We start from the raw sequence: 16,610 nt of genomic DNA, 5'->3' as shown, positions 1-16,610 counted from the left end.
GACACAAGACAGCTGAATAATAATCTATAACCATTTTAAGGTGTATAGAACCTGGTTGTATATAAACTAAAATTGAAATGTCAATGAAGAAGTCACAGGTGGTGGTTAAGAACTTGCATTTTTTTTTCTTTTAACATGTTGGTTACTCAATACTATGTCAATTAATTCCATAACGTTATAAATTGTTGCTGATGTTATGTTGGGGCTTTTAATTGATTGGATGATACTCTGCCGGCTCTACCTTCAGACCAGAGATGGTCTCCCCAACAAGCCGTTGAACTTATCTGGACAATAAGATGCTGGACTCTATGCTTGGTATATGCTTGCAATGAAAGCATCTCAAGTGAACTTGAACTGTGGTAATGCAACAAGGTGTAGGAATCCACCCTGGGGGGAGGGTTTGGGGAGGGGTGGGGAGAATCCCAGTGCCTGTAAAACTGTGTCACATAATGCAATGTAATTAATAATAAAAAAAAAAAGAATAGATCTGGGTTCATATGGTTATCTATGGCTGCAAAGGAGGTGAGAAAATGCAGTTTGTTTTAAGGTGGGGACAATGTATCCCTATTCAAAATTGGGGTTTTAATTAGGAAAGAAAATGAGAAGGTGTTGGATATATTACCTGTAGTATTTGTGACATAGGAAAACCAGAGGGAATTTCATCAGTAGTGAAAATCTACTTTCAGAACTCCAAAATACAGAAAGATAATAGGTGTGTGGTCAGTTGAGACATTTTAAGTGTGGTCAATAACAGCTCTGGGCAGAATTAAAAGCATTCAGACACTGATCTCGCCAGCTCACTATTCTTTTGTATTTCACAATTAATAACAATGTTTACTAGTCATACTCAAAGAAATGCTTCCAGGATTCTTTACATTGAGCATGGGAGATATGAAAAAAAAAAAAAAAGCTGATTCTGAAGCAGCAAACTTTAATACAGTTATATATAAAAAATCATTGCCTTACCCAGTTTTCTGTCTTGTTTGTGGGTATTTGCTGCCACCTGCAGTTAAAGCTTGAGGTTCGTTGTGGTCCTCCCCTGCAGTGGGAACAGAACGTCTTAGGAAATGAAAAGAAAGAGTAAAATGCAAGTATCCTTGTCACTTCTACAGCTTTGCAATTACCCTAACTTTGTATTTTCACATCGTGTTCATAGAAGCATTATTTATAGTAGTCAAAATGTGGCAGCAGGGGCCAGTGCTGAGGTAAAAGAGGTTAAGCCATCAGCTACAACACCACCAGCATCCCATGCAGGTGCCAGCTAAAGTTGCAGCTGCTCTACTTCGGATCCATCTATCTACTAATGTGTCTGGGCAGGCTGTAGAAGGTGAGCCAAATCCTTGGGCCCCTGCCACCCATGTGAGACACCCAAACGTAGCTCCTGGCTCCTTGTGTTGGCCCACCAACTCGTGGCTGCTTTTCTTCCAGCACTGTAACACTTGTTTAGGTACAAGGCAAGCTAGGCAGTTGCCTCCAGGTGGGAAAGATGATCTATAGTGCTGGTGACTGAACTACAATGAAATTGTACTTAGTGCCCATAGAACCATATGTTCTAATATGGCTTTTGAATTAGTTTTACCATGTATACTTTACCACAACAAAAATTAATTTTAGCAAATATCAAATTGCTAGGGAGTAAGTAAGATGCTTTCATAGACTATAAAACTGCTGTGCTCTACCTTGTATTTCCGTGGCATAATGTATTGTCTTTTGCATTTTCCCCACTCTCATAGGATCTGGAGCCTTTACCTGTGAATGAGTAGATGCTCATGTTCTAGGTGCTGTGCAGGTCAGTTTGGCAGTGTCAGGGATGCAGCGGTTGAGTGCTCTGCAGCAAAGTAGGTGGCAATTTCAGCTTCAGGGAAGGCTGCAAAGGAGGGCAATCTGGGCGACTCCTGCATCTGGAGAAAAGCAATCTCTTGGTATATAGAGCTGGGTAATTTCATAAGAAACTGTGTTGGACTGTGTAGCAACCTAGAGGATTTTTTAAAAAGTCATCTCTCTGGCCTTTCAGTAGTTTCAGAAGATAGCAAGGCCACGAATATATTATTTTAATTGTTAAAAATCACATAATTCCTGAATTTTACTCATCCTGGAAGGAGACTAGATGGAGACCTCCCAGGTTCACTCACTGGTCTATCATATTCGCTTTCAATTTGCACTTGCCCTACACAATCAGTTCCAACCTGGCTGAATTTAAATCATTTGAAATTTTTTTTTATAGGATAGAGTTTCTTTTTAAAAAATTTTTTTCTCACCATTGCTTATGGGTTTTAGAATAAAGCCGTCTGCATTTTTCTTTTCCACTTTCAGTTTAATTGGTTTCCATTCTGACACCTGTGATTCAGAGTGTCCGCCACTGTTACCTATCACACCCCTGAGGAGTGGCTTGCTCCAAGGAAAAAGCAAATTTAAAATTTTAGTCTTTCAGAACATTGACTGCAATCTTCAATCTTTTACCATAACTTGAGATAGCCACTGAACTGAGAATGATGTGTGAAATATAGGGAAAGTGGAAAAGGATATATATGGGATCCAAGGCACCTGTGGAGGACTTGCCCGCATGCCATGAGCAGCACAGAAGCCCAAGTACAGCACCTTCTCCTCCGGCCAAGTGCTAAGTGAAGCTCTCCAGGAAAGGAGAGGGGTGAGGATTTATTTACTCTGGTGGATCCTCACAGAAGGGAGCCCCCTTGACTGCCATTCCAACTGTAGTTGCTGAATCCTCAGTGCCCAGGGCTGCTCCGGCCAATGCCTGAGCATGATACGGGTGCTAGCATCAGCCCATCCCTGTGGCATGGGGCGCTGCTTTCATGGGCGGCCCAAACCACTCATTAGCAGCTTACTGGACTCAACCCTCTTTTTGAAATTCCCTGTGTTCTTTGAAATTCCAGAACTGTGACCAACAAAGTCACACATTCAACCTGCCTCCAAATTCTGTTTGTTTTCATGTTCTCAGCATCCTTTGCCTTCACTGTTACAAATGCAACCTGAGTGTCCCGAGGCCACTGGTTTCCCTACAGGGTTCTCAACTCCCCATTGTACCTCAGAGCTGCGATGTGGGTAAGAATTATCCTTGCTTCCTAGTTACCCCTCTGAAACCACTTTTCTTCCAAACTCCACCCCAACCACACCCCTGTGTCACTCATGCTCATCCTCTCACATGGATGACTGCAGCCTTCCGTTCAGGGCTTCTGTCCACCAACAGTTTTCATCATCAGCCCATCTAAACAGAGGGTGCCCCATTAAATCTGGCTCTCAGTGATAGGTTTCAGCTCAGTGGTTAAGACATCTGCACTGGATTTGATTACTGCCTCTGGCTCCTGATCCAAACTTCCAGGTAATGCAGACCCAGACAGGCAGCAGTGCTGGCTCAAGTAATTGGGTTCTTGTCAAACACATAGGGGACCCAGGTCTGAATTTCCAACTCGCAGGTTCAGCTCAGCCCTGGACTGAGTATTTGGGGTGTGAACCACTGGCTGAAAGCTCTCTCAATATCTTTTTCTTGTGAAAATCTTTGAAATCTGATTTTTAATCATATAACACATAATTTCTGTTTGTTAATCCTCTTCCTTATCTCTGTCATAATTTCAGGTTTGTAAAATCTACATAGATGATCCCATAAGTGGCCTCTGTTACTAATTCCTAACCTCAAATGATATTTTTCTCTGCCACATTTAAATTTATTTTGAAGGTCACAGTCTAGATCAAAAACTTGGCCATTTCTTTTTTTTTTTATATATATTTTATTGTATTGTTGTTGACAATCTTTACATAGTTAATTACGGTTAAAAAAAAAAGGTTCAGGGGGTATAGGGAAGTGGGTAATACTATTATGTCCATATTGTTTCCAACTTGTATCTGAGGTAAAGGGGGATATTGAGGGAGAAGCCCCACCCGGTTTCCCGTCCACCCCAAGTGCCGGATGTAGGGCATGCTCTGAGATATTTGCTCAAGTGGTTTTAATAGTTCTCCAGTTATGAATCGCTGCCAGTTTCGCTCGATGAGGTCGTCCACTGATTGACACAGTCCATGATAGGGTCCCATATTTGTCCCATATTTCGCTGCCAACATATAGCTGAGATGAATGTTCTGTCTTCTGTATTTTCTTGGTTAGAGTTCTGAGTCCAGCAGTTTGATTGGAGAGATCTCCAAAGAAACTTTGAGGTATTCCCAGACCTGATTCTTGTATGTTCTAGCAAGCACAGGGAAACTTGGCCATTTCTAAAACTGTTTAAAACACATACTATGAGACAGGCCCCTGGGCCATCTTCCAGTCTGCTAGCTTATATGTTCCATGAGTCAAATGCATAACCCAGTCAGGAGGTTTTTCTTTTTTTAAGTATTCATTTATGTTTATCTTATTTGAAAACAAAGCAGATGGAGAGAGAAATATCTTCCATTGTCTCTTAGTGCGTGCAACATCTGTGTCTGTCCAGGTTGAAGCCAGGAGTCTAGACAGAACTCAGTCTGGTTTTCCACAACAGTGGCAGGGACCTAAGTATTTCACCTGTCATCTTGTGCTTCCCCAAGTGCACATTAGCAAGTCGTTGGCATCACGAGTGTAGCTGGGCTGCAAAATCAAGCAGCATGATAAATGAGATGCAGGCATCTCCGTGGCAACGTCACTGCTGCACTACTTGTGTGTCCTAAGAATACTTTTTGTGTGACAGAGATCATATGTGGATGTAACACTTCAGAGAAAAAGCACCTTTGAAGGGAGTCTTGGTTTTAAGCAAAATTTTGTTTCTAATATGGTTTTAGTAACATGGCAAAACTCAAAAATTTTAATTGTGGCAGCATAATATCATGAGAAAAGAAAAATTGAGACTAGGAAAAAACCCCTCCAACATAGTGACAGCACTATTTTACGCGCCCACTAACAAGGTGTGAGGTCTCACTTTTCTCCTTATTCTCATCCACACTTCTCATTGTCTGTCTTCCCGATTGTAGCCGTCCTTGTGAATGTGAAGTGGTATCTCATTGCAGAGTTGCGCCTGAGTGAAGAAACGGACTGCGTTGTTAGTGTAAGATGCTTGTATAACCACAAACTGAGTGACTGTGCTTTCCTGATAACATGAGGACACACAGTGGGGAGGGAGAAAGGGAAGGGAAGGAGAGAACCAATATGTTTATAATTCTATGGGGGGGGTAATCAGTGGGGAGGCAGGGATTTGGGAAGGGGGAAAGGGAAATCCTGGAGCCTATGGAACTGCATCATGGAAGAATAAAATCAACTAATTACTTTTTTTTTTTTGATTGTTAATTTTTTATTTTATTGTAAGTCATGCTATCTTATCAAATAACTTTCATATTTTTAAAATTACCTTTACATTTTTAACTACTTTGTTCAGAAATAAATATATAGTCACTGGAAAGTGTCAAAATACATAGATAAGCAAACAAAACCACATTTGAAATATCTGAGAAAAACAGATCAGTAGTAGGGGCTTGAAGCTACAGAAAATGGGACTAATTAAAAAGAACACAAAAAAACTTTTTGTAGAGATACAAATGCTTAACATCTCCATTGTGTCAATGGATATATATGCATTGGACTGTTAGCATACAATATGTATTTTCTTATATGGATGTTACACTTCTACACAATCATTTACTTATTTTAAAATTACTTACATCATCATTCATTAAACATTACTTTTAATAATTCTTACATATCTTTTAAAAATATTTTCTGCACATATTTATACATGCATGTTTTTATACCAAAAAAGGATCATTTCTACTGAATGTAAGTAGTTTTACCTGTTTTCACCTCTTTGACTTGAAAATAGATTTTACTGTACCCACAAAGCTTATTTGGTAAGAAGAAAGATTGCTCTGGAAAAGAACATCAGGCTATTTTTACTTTTGTGACCTCCAGGCTCTCATTCTTAATGACCTAACAACCACAGCACATTTAATAGGCATGGCCTTGCTACACAAATCATTGCACTGTAATGTCCATCTTCTGGAAGGCAGTGAAACACAGGGGAGGCTCCTACCAATGCTCTTAACTACATCACATCTGCCTCTGAAAACGGGATTACATATGTATCTTGTACTAGATACAAAACACTCTGCCTCTGGAGTTTTGCCAGGGACTTGAAAGAAAATGACAGAACATTCTGATGGCAGAGTCATCCCTTGGAGAGGTTTACAATTCTGAATCTCTAAGGGCCCTCTTACCTACTCAAGACCTCAGGAGTAAGACGTGGGTGGGAGGATGCACAGTTGAATCACCTCTGTAGTAAACATGGCTTTTAGCCTAGAGGCCTGACAGTGAGGCGAGCAGCAGAGTGACCCCTGCCTCCTGCCTCTGCTTCTCAGGGACCTGGGCACATGGGTGTGCAGTCTACCACTCAGGAGAGAAGGGATCCGTCTTCTTGGGGAGTTAGACAAAGTTTCTAACCATGAGATCATCTGTCTCTGGGGTAACTAATTTTAAAAAATGTGGAATGAGGTAAGTGGGTGGGGAACATGGGTTGGAGGGAGGGTAGGGAAAAATCTCTTTTTGTATGCCCCTAAATATTACTGTGAAAAATGTGAAACTTCTTTAGTGTATGTAAATATGTTTTTTTTTTTTTAAGGAGTTTTGCTGGGATCCCTGCAGTAGGTGTAGATGACAATAAGGTGTGAAGAGAACAGCTCCCCTGCTTGGCAGGACCCGGGGGAGCTTCCAGCTGTTTGGCAGGGCACGGCGGATTTCTCTCTGACCACCTTGACACAGTTTCACCCCTTTCGCATGGACACTCAACCACCCCACTAAGAATTTTGTAATCTATTGAGGCATTGTTTGCCCCTGTGAGATGGCTTTTGCAACCAACATGAGCTTGAGAGTTAATGCTATTGATAATGCCTTAGTGAGTGGGCCTTTAACTGTGCACAGGAGTACAATTAAGCCCATGCTGTTTCTGGACACCTTATTGTGTGCCTACCCATTGCCCTGAAATCTGGCCCAGACATATAGCATGTCTTCTGGGAAATGGCTTGATAAGAATTTTACAAACTAATGGAAGTGGTGAGAGTATGGACTGAAACTGCTATGACAAAAAGTATAGCTACTGGGACCCCAATGGCTATCCTGATATTGTGACCCTAAAGGCTGAGCTTGCAGGTCTAATGGCCAACTAATGTCAATGACCCCAATCCCCATAAACCAAGGCCCCAGACCTTGTAACCCATACATAATTCAAGACAGGGGCCTGGTTGTCACAGGCGGGGCCAAGAAAAGAGCCCAGAGAGAGCAGGTGGGGACTGGCAAACCAAGACAAACAAGGAATGTGTAATCCTCCCTCATTCATCTCTCAAGAAGTTGTAAATTGTGCCCCCCCACTCCCCTGCCGAAAGCTATGTCAAACTGCCCCTAAAGAAAACTTTGTAATTGTACTGCTCAGGGCTGCACTCTGTGGTTGCGTGGATGCAACACCATGACGTAAAAGGTCTGTGCCAGAGCTGGTGACTGCTTCTGTAGAAATAACGCGGACAACTTTCTTGCGTTGTCCACAATGATCATGGAATTGTAGTGGTCCGTTTCTGTTTCTCTTTCTACGCCTATTTCACGCGCCCTTCTCGAGTCCCGAACTTAGCTGAAGCTGGACTCTGGCAGAGTTTAAAATAAAACATTGTTTAGTTTATTTTCATTTAAAAAATTATCATGAAAATAAATAATAATTTTAGATATATAAGCAGTATGTGAGTTTTAGTTTGGGTGCTCTTTCCATTCATTTAAAATAATTTCTGAAATTGCATGATTTCTAAATTAATGAAGCTTAATTTTGTCAGAAAATCTGAGACGCAGTTCCCTTTCTTGATCAGTGTTTCAGCAGCACCAAATTCTAATGCGGACTGCCTGAAATATTTGCTATCAGTTGAGTAATTATCTGGTATTTAAGTGTAAGTTAGCACAGCAGCTGTATCATGCACACCTGGCTTGACGCTAAATAGATTTAGCCAGCTAAGTGTGTTAAGGATTAGGCAATGTGATTTTTCAAACCAACGATGAAGTGCTGGACTCTGCTTTTCAGGGGAAAAGTGATGCTCTACTTCACAGATTTTGGCTCTATTTATCACCCTTTCTAAATAGACTGTCGCTTTCTAGGGCCCTTCCTTTCTATGAGAATCAATTAATTGAGCCATCTCCTAGGAGACTTCTGCAGGTCTTTACAGAGTCACCCGAGGCGGGGCCAACCTTCCTTGTCCCAGACCTTGCAGCTTTAGCAGTCAGAAAGCAGTGGCACAAGGCCACCACAGCATAGGTCTCCTATGAAAAGGGCTTCTGGGGGAGTTCAGCTACTGATGACCTAATGAAGGCAGGCTCCTATTTGAAACAGGCTATTTTTGTAGATTGGTTGAATCTTATTCCCCCATTTTCTGTCTGTATGGATGAGTCGGTCATGTAATCTTTGGATAGCTAGCTACATTTTGAAAATAAACATAGGCAGTTGTGTATTATAAATATATGTGGAAACATTTCTTTGCGCCTTTAAAAAAAAAGATTTATTTATATTTATTGGAAAGGCAGATATACAGAGAGGAGGAAAGACAGAAAGGAAGATCTTCCATCCGATGGTTCACTCCCCAAGTGACTGCAACAGCTGGAGCTGAACCAATCCAATGCCAGGAGCCAGAAATCTCTTCCAGGTCTCCCATGCGGGTGCAGGGTCCCAAATTTTTGGGCCATCCTCGACTGCTTTCCCAGGCCAAAGGCAGGGAGCTGGATGGGAAGTGGGGCTGCTGGGTCTAGAACCAGCGCCCATATGGGATCCTGGCGTGTTCAAGGCGAGGACTTTAACCACTATGCTATCATGCCGGGTCCGTTCCTTGCTTCTAAGCTACTGATATTATCTTTAAGTTTTAATGTACAAGTTGAGATAAGCCTTTAGACAAAGATATTTACAAAGCATATAAATATGTATAAAATTGCATACACATACTTCTGTCAATTCTATTTATAGAACCCTATGCTACTGATTGTAACAACTTTCAAAATAGCATTGTATTGTGTTGTAGTAATTATTATGCATTTTCTGTGACCCTTAGAAACTAATGTATTAATAAATTCATTTTAAAAAGAATTTTCATTTTGTTTTCTTTAAGAACTTTAAATATTCTTGGCTATTCATACCCTTAGCTAATTGATATCTGTGGAGTTCCAAATGATAGCCAAGGGAATTATTTTCACAGAAGAACTGGGACCTGGCATTATAGCTCAGTGGCTAAATCCTTGCCTTACAAGCATCAGGATCCCACACAAGCACCATTCCTCTGCCGACTGCTCCACTTCCTATCCACTTCTCTGCTGGGAAAGCAGTGGAGAATGATCCAAGACCGTGGGACCCTGCACCTATGTGGGAGACTGGGAAGAAACTCCTGGCTCCTGGCTTCAGATTGGCTCAGCTCCAGCCGTGCAGCCAGCTGGGGAGTGAACTAGAGGGTGGAACATCTTTCTCTTTGTCTCTTCTTCTCTCTGTAAATCTGCCTTTCCAATAAAACTAAGTAGTTTTTTTTTTAAAAGAAGGATTATAATAATTTCCTTTTATTTGGCTTAACTCTCAGACCTCTAATAACTTAAATTATGACCGTATTTCTCCTACTCTGGCTGTTGGACTCTACATTAAAGACGTCTCACGTATGTTGACTGTGCAAAGAGCTCTAAAGCATCCAAGTTCATCTTATCCACTTTTATTGTCTCACAATATATTATGTAATTTTTAGAATTAAGCTATATTGAAACTTACAGTGGCATCTCAAAAAAAATTTTTAAACAAAAAAACAATGATTATAGCTAGCCCATTAACTTTAACTTTGTATCGTTAATTGTAATTATAATTTTAATAATCTACATTTATTTATAAAATTTCACCTGGGGGAATAAAAACTTTCTCATTCCCTATTAAAAGGATGATGGTTTTATATGCTATTAAAATGAGTCAAGCTGAAATTATTACTTACAAGGGGTTCACCAAAATGTTAATATGCATAAAAAGTAACTTATACCCTGATGGTACAGGTCTTTTTTTCCATCTGGAAAATTTAATAATAGCTTGAAAAGAGTTAGTCATGAATAAATTAATAACCCAATTAGAAGACCAAATAAAAGAGCCTCTAGTGCTTTACTTTATTTTACATTGTAAAATAAACGTAGTGATAATCATTAATCTCGTTATGCCAACAGAAACAACCTCAGAAACTTTATAGTAAAACACTTGGTTTTAGCTTTCAAGGAGTTAAGTCTATGATGAAAATGACAAGTTCTTTGCTCCAGGAGAATCCATCTGTGGGTGCTTAACTTGATGTAAAATTCCAAGGATGCAAGATTGCCTAGATCTCCTATTTGTTCACTCACAAACAGAACAACTATTAAGTATAATTAAGAGTAATTTTTTGTGCCTGGCATGATAGCATAGTGGTTAAAGTCCTCGCCTTGAACGCGCCGGGATCCCATATGGTCACTGATTCTAATCCTGGCAGCCCTGCTTCCCATCCAGCTCCCTGCTTGTGGCCTGAGAAGGCATTTGAGGACGGGCCAAAGCCTTGGGACCTTGCACCCATGTGGGAGACCTGGAAGAAGCTCCTGGCACCGGATTGGCTCAGCTCCAGCCTTTTGCGGCCACTTGGGGAGTGAACCATTGGGTGGAAGAGCTTCCTCTCTGTCTTGCCTCCTCTCTGTATATCTGACTTTGCAATAAAAATTAAATAAACCTAAAAAAATAGGAATTTTTACTAATACTTTGAAAGTGCTTCTAAAGGTATCATTTATACATTTTTCTATGGTTTTATATTCAGGAATTTTTATTCTTATCTATGCAACTGTATCCATCAACAGCTTTTGCAAAAAAAAAATTGTTTATGTATAAATACTTTTGTTTATTTTAAAGGTGGATAAAGAGACCATGAGACAGAGACTGAGATTTCTCATCTTTTGGATCACTCTCCAAATGTCTACAACAGCCAGAGCTGGGGCAAGTGGAAGCCGGGAGCCTGAACTCAATCCAACTCTCTCACAACAGTGGCAGAGACACGAGTACTTCCAGGGTTATTAGCAATAGCAGGAACCTGGAACTGCAAGTGGATCCTGAATTCAAACCCAAACACTCCATATGGGAAGCAGGCATCCCAAGCAGCAACTGAACCAATGTGTCAAAGGACTACTCCCATCAATAGTTTTTTGTAGCAGCTTTCAGAAAATTTGCATAGAAGTCTTGCCTATGGAGTGAGCCTGCTTTACTAACCAATCAACACAGGTGTCGTTAACGATTGCTATGTGGTCATCTTTAGGTAAGTCTAGTAACATGAACTAATATTACCTTTTTCTTCCAATTTATTTCTTTAAAGAATTAGTTGCCAACCTAGATGGATACGACAATTTGCTTAACAGTGTTGAAGATCATGCATTTTCTGGTATACAAACTACATACTTATAATGCTTTTGAATTCCCCAAAGAGTTGATCTAATTCCACAATGGGGCAGTGGGTCAACTTTTCAGTGAAGAGGAGGTTACAGAGTCCTTCTTGTACAGTGAACTCAAGAATGCTGTTGGGAGCAACTAGCGACTCAGCGAGTGGTTGACTTTTCCTAGTAGTGCTGCAGCCACACAGACTAGAATGGAATTTTCCTGGCTATAATCTGCTGTAATTTTAGTGCAGAAGAGACATACACCTTCTATTTCTTCACAACAAGTTGTAAAACAGCCATTTGTTAGCCCAGGTTCTGTGAGTGAGCAGTCTGGGCATGACATGGCTGAGTTCTCCTCTCAGGGTCAAGGCTGAAATCGAAGCCGCAAGCAGGGCTGCAGTTCTTCCAGAAGCTTGGAGTCACCCATGCTTCCTGAGCCTGTTGACAGGACCTCATTTATTGTGCATGTAGGACTGAGGGTGTCACCACTTCACTGGCAGGACTGTTCTCAGAATTACCTCTACCCCCGGCCCCTCCCTTGTTAAAGTCAGCAACATAGAATCTTCCATCACTTCTCCTTCTTGCTTCAAAAACCTTTCTAGAAAGAGCAGAGTCCCTTTGAGGGCTTATTCAAATTGGGCCCATCAAGGAAATTTCTCTCTCCGAAAGACAATTGATTTGGGGCCTAAATTCTTGTGAAATTCATTTATAGCAGCATATGGATTATTGTTTGAAAAACTGGGAAGAGATGTGTGCACTGTGGTGTTAGGTGGGGATATCCGGGGAGTGTCTTAGAATTGTGGTTATCAAGGTGGGTTAGTGGAGGGAAGATTATGGGACCTGCCAGGGGAAACAAGGAGCTCTGACATGTTTGAACACATGCAGGGTATCAGAGGGTCTGTCCTGAGTTTCTGTCAATGTTATTTAACCTCACAGAAACCTTGGGCACATGAAACCTGCTGCTCCTCAGCCATGTGGTCTTACTTAGGTCACTCAACCTCTGTGCTTCTAGAGCTGTTGAGTAGAGCAGGAGTTTGCAACTGAGTGGGAAAGAAGCAGGTGCCTTCTCCAACCGAACGCATCTCCTGCCTTCTCAAGATGTTGTCCCGTGTTGGGAGGTGGGAGAGAAGGGGTGAGAAAGGAAGGATGAATATGTGCAGGGTTCAACTGCTCCTTAGTTCATTCCTTGTTCCATCAGTTCACTCAACAAATATTCACTGTTTACTTACCTTGTGCCCAGTACCTTGTACCTACTGTGTTAGGCACTGGGAATATTAGCGTGAATAGAGAAAAGAGGTTCTCTGCTTACCTTCCAAACAAGGAGACAGAAGCAAATGAGTACAACGTAGTGAATGTTTTGTGGGTGAGACTATATGGGAGCTGAGAGCAAGAGGGTCATGGAGGAAATGATGCTTGTGTAGGAATTAGCTAGGAGAGAGGATAAAGATGCAATGAAGTCAGGTGTGGGAAGGTGGATCCTGTTTCAGGCAAGGGAAAAATATTCAAAAGGGGGTGGAAGGAAGCTTAAGTGACTAAGAAACATTTAAGGAGCTTTAATTAGCCAATATGATCTGAGTTGGTACATGCATCAAAGCCAGTTTTACAAATCATGCAAATGAGTTTCTATTTTTAACCTAAGCACAATGGGAAGAAATTGAAAGGCTTTAAGTGAGAGTGCCTTGGAGGGTTTGACACTTTTTACATGTGAAAAATTTAGCTAGGAGTGTGGCTATGTTGCTCAAAAAGACCATTGCCAATGATCAGAGTAGAAACAATAGCACTGTGGTTGGTTGGATTCAAGGAGCATGCGTATATGTGTGTTGTGGTTTAGATATGGGTTAAATGGGGCCCTCCAAAATTCATGTGTTGGAATCTTGGCCTGAGTGTAGCAATGTGGGAGGTGAGGAAATCTTGAAGAGATGAGGCCTGGTGGAACGTAATCAGCTCCTTGTGGATTCATGAATTTGGAAGGAAATCTTGTTCTTATGAGACCTTGGTTATCTCGCATGAGCAGGTTGCTGTGAAACAACGAGAGTGACCACTCCCTATGCCCTGGCCTCTTGCCTTGCCACGTGTCTTCTCTCACATACCTTCCTACCTTGATGAAATCACTATGTCCTGCCACAGCTGGGGGCCCTCACAGAGCCTATACCATGCTGTTTGAACTGTCAGCCTCCAAAAACTGTGGCTAATAAACCTCTTTTCTTTATACTTTATCCACCCTCAGAAATTTTGCTATGATAAACAAAAACAGACTGATACGATTTCCAAAAACAGGCTTGAATGTGACTAGCTGCATGTATCATGACTTAGGGCTGCCTTTTCCAGCTGCTCGCGCTGCAGCTTCTCCATTCACAGGGTCTTCAGGATGGAGCATCTCTGTCCTGCTGGGATACTCGCCCCACCAGGGCCAAGTACTCAAGCAATAGTCAAAGGATCCGAGTTCAGGGGCCTTGGTTCCTCATCTGCTCATCAAGGGGGGAATCTCAAAAGACTGACACTAGATCTGACCTTCCTGAAGCCATGGAAGCTCATCAGAGGCTCTGTGCTACCTTTGGTCTCTTTCCAGGCTGGCTGAGCTGCTCACTGCAGTGCCACAGGAATCCTCAGTGGCCCTTTGGATCAAGGACTACCCCAAAGAATGTCAGCATTGCTCAGGGTAACCGTCAAGCCTGCACATTTTGCTACCCAAGGTTAAGTTTTATACAGAATGCTACAAGCCAGTATGAACTAACTTGAATATCTGATATACAATTTTCTTTATTCTCTCCTCTCTCAGAGGAAGGTGTAGCAAGTATCGCAAAGAACACGAGTTCAACCAAAAACATTTCCAACTCTAAATCTTCATTTTGCTCTTCCCCCAGAAATCTCAATCACTAAGTGGGCTCTGTGGCCAAGTCAGATAGATTTGTACGCCATCCGCAGTGGGCAGGGTTGAAAAAGCTGTGCTTGTGGTTCAGTCTCTGGTGCCAGCTTGGGCTCCTCTCAGCAATAGCAGTCATGGAACAGAGAGTCGGACTTTTCCATGTGTTTGTGGTCCAGGCCCATTGATCTTGCTTGTGTGTTCTTTTAAAACATTTTTTAGGGCCCAGCGGCGTGGCCTAGTGGCTAAAGTCCTAGCCTTGAACGCCCCGGGATCCCATATGGGCACCAATTCTAATCCCGGCAGCTCCACTTCCGATCCAGCTCCCTGCTTGTGGCCTGGGAAAGCAGTTGAGGACGGCCCTTTTTTTAAATCTTTTTTTTTAAAAAAAGAAAATATACTTCCCATAGTTTAAAAAAATTGGAGGTGTGAAATTAGCCTAAAAAATATGTGAAGACCAATTATAAAATATAATCTTAAAAAATGCTTTTTTTTTTTAAAGATTTACTTATTTTATTACAGTCAGATATACAGAGAGGAGGAGAGACAGAGAGGAAGATCTTCCGTCCGATGATTCACTCCCCAAGTGAGCCGCAACGGGCCGATGCGCGCCGATCCGAAGCCGGGAACCAGGAACCTCCTCCGGGTCTCCCACACGGGTGCAGGGTCCCAGTGCTTTGGGCCGTCCTCAACTGCTTTCCCAGGCCACAAGCAGGGAGCTGGATGGGAAGTGGAGCAGCCGGGATTAGAACCGGTGCCCATATGGGATCCCGGGGCTTTCAAGGCGAGGACTTTAGCCGCTAGGCCACGCCGCCCGGCCCATGAAGTATATTTTCTCTTAATCCACTAGAAGGAACCAGAGAGATTAGACATTGTAGCTAACAAGACTTATCTAAGTTCTGTAATGTGCTCAGCATCAGAGGAATACCCAGGAGCTCTTTAAGTGGACTGCTGATCAAAGTCATGAACACTTGCTTTTTTGTTTGTTTTTATTTTTTGGCCTTTTAATTTATTTATATTAAAAATCATAGAATGTATTTTGGTGGAGCTGTTTCAGGCTTGTAGCAGAACTGAAAGAGCGGGAGGTTTTGTTTTGTTTTTAAGATTTATTTTAACTTGAAAGAATTACAGAGCAAGAGAACGATTTTCATCCACTGATTCATTCCCCAAATGGCCACAACGGACAGGGCTGGGCCAGACTGAAGGAGCCTGGAGCCTCCTCTGAAAAATGCGTAGAGGTGAAATACTTAAACATCATCAACGTTTGGATTATTCGCCATACGTCTTTTTCAGTTAAGCAATGTCAACTTTGAAATAGCACATATATGATTTATTTAGAGGCAGAAGAAAATTAGAAAGTTGCTATTGGAGGAAGACTTCCGGCTCTGGAAATGAAGTGTTAGGGAGACCCCAAGTCATAAAACAGCATGTTTTTTTTTCCTCCTGAAATAAGTACATCATGAAAGGCTGATGTGATTTTTATCTAGGGACTAGGAGCAAATGCCTCAGATCCCGTTGCTGCCAGTCACAGATGTTGCCATAGCATCAAATTCATGCTGGCAAAATGGCTTAAAGGCACAAACTGGAATTATAGGAAGAAAAGAGGCCACAAGGATTGTCATGGGGAGGATTTAATAAATCTTTTCCACATACAAAGCAGTTTAAAATGAAGTGAAGGTAATCTTATTGGTTTACAGTAAAGGATATTAGATAATCCAGATGATATGAACACAACGAGCACTCCAGTTTAAGAAACACTGAGCTATCTGCCCTAGGGCCCTGCTGCCTTATGGAAATTCACAAATTTAATTTGTTGAAACAAGCACCAAATAGCCTGGGACTTTATGATAACAGCTGATCTTTGTAACAGGCCTCTGAAAAACCTTAGTTTGAATATCAAATTAAAAACTCAGATCAATGTTCTGTCACCCACAGGGTCCACCCTCACTGAATATTTTCCACAATCTGTTGCTCAAGATTGCACTTCCCGATGGCAAATGGTTTCCTATATCAGGCGGGAGGGAATGAATGTCTCCTGACTGCTCCAGCTAAGCACACAAAAATTCTTTATCAGACTTGGAACATTTCTCCTAAAAGATTGTTCTGGATTAATTAAATGAAGCAATAATAAAAATGTGGCAGCAGCATTTGGTGCAGTGGTTAAGATACGCCTTGGGATCCCTACATGCCATGTCAGAATGCCATAGATGCCACTTTAAATCTCAGCTTTGTGCTAATGTCCCCCTTGGGAGGCACTTGGTGATAACTCATACTGTTGGGGTTCTGTCACCTATTTGGGAAGTCTGGCTTGGGTTCCAAGCTCCTGGCTTCAGCTTAGCCCAGCCTTGG

The sequence above is a fragment of the Ochotona princeps genome, chromosome 1, assembly GCF_030435755.1.
Source record: "Ochotona princeps isolate mOchPri1 chromosome 1, mOchPri1.hap1, whole genome shotgun sequence".
NCBI classification, from domain to species: domain Eukaryota; kingdom Metazoa; phylum Chordata; class Mammalia; order Lagomorpha; family Ochotonidae; genus Ochotona; species Ochotona princeps.
This window is presented reverse-complemented; position numbering follows the sequence as displayed.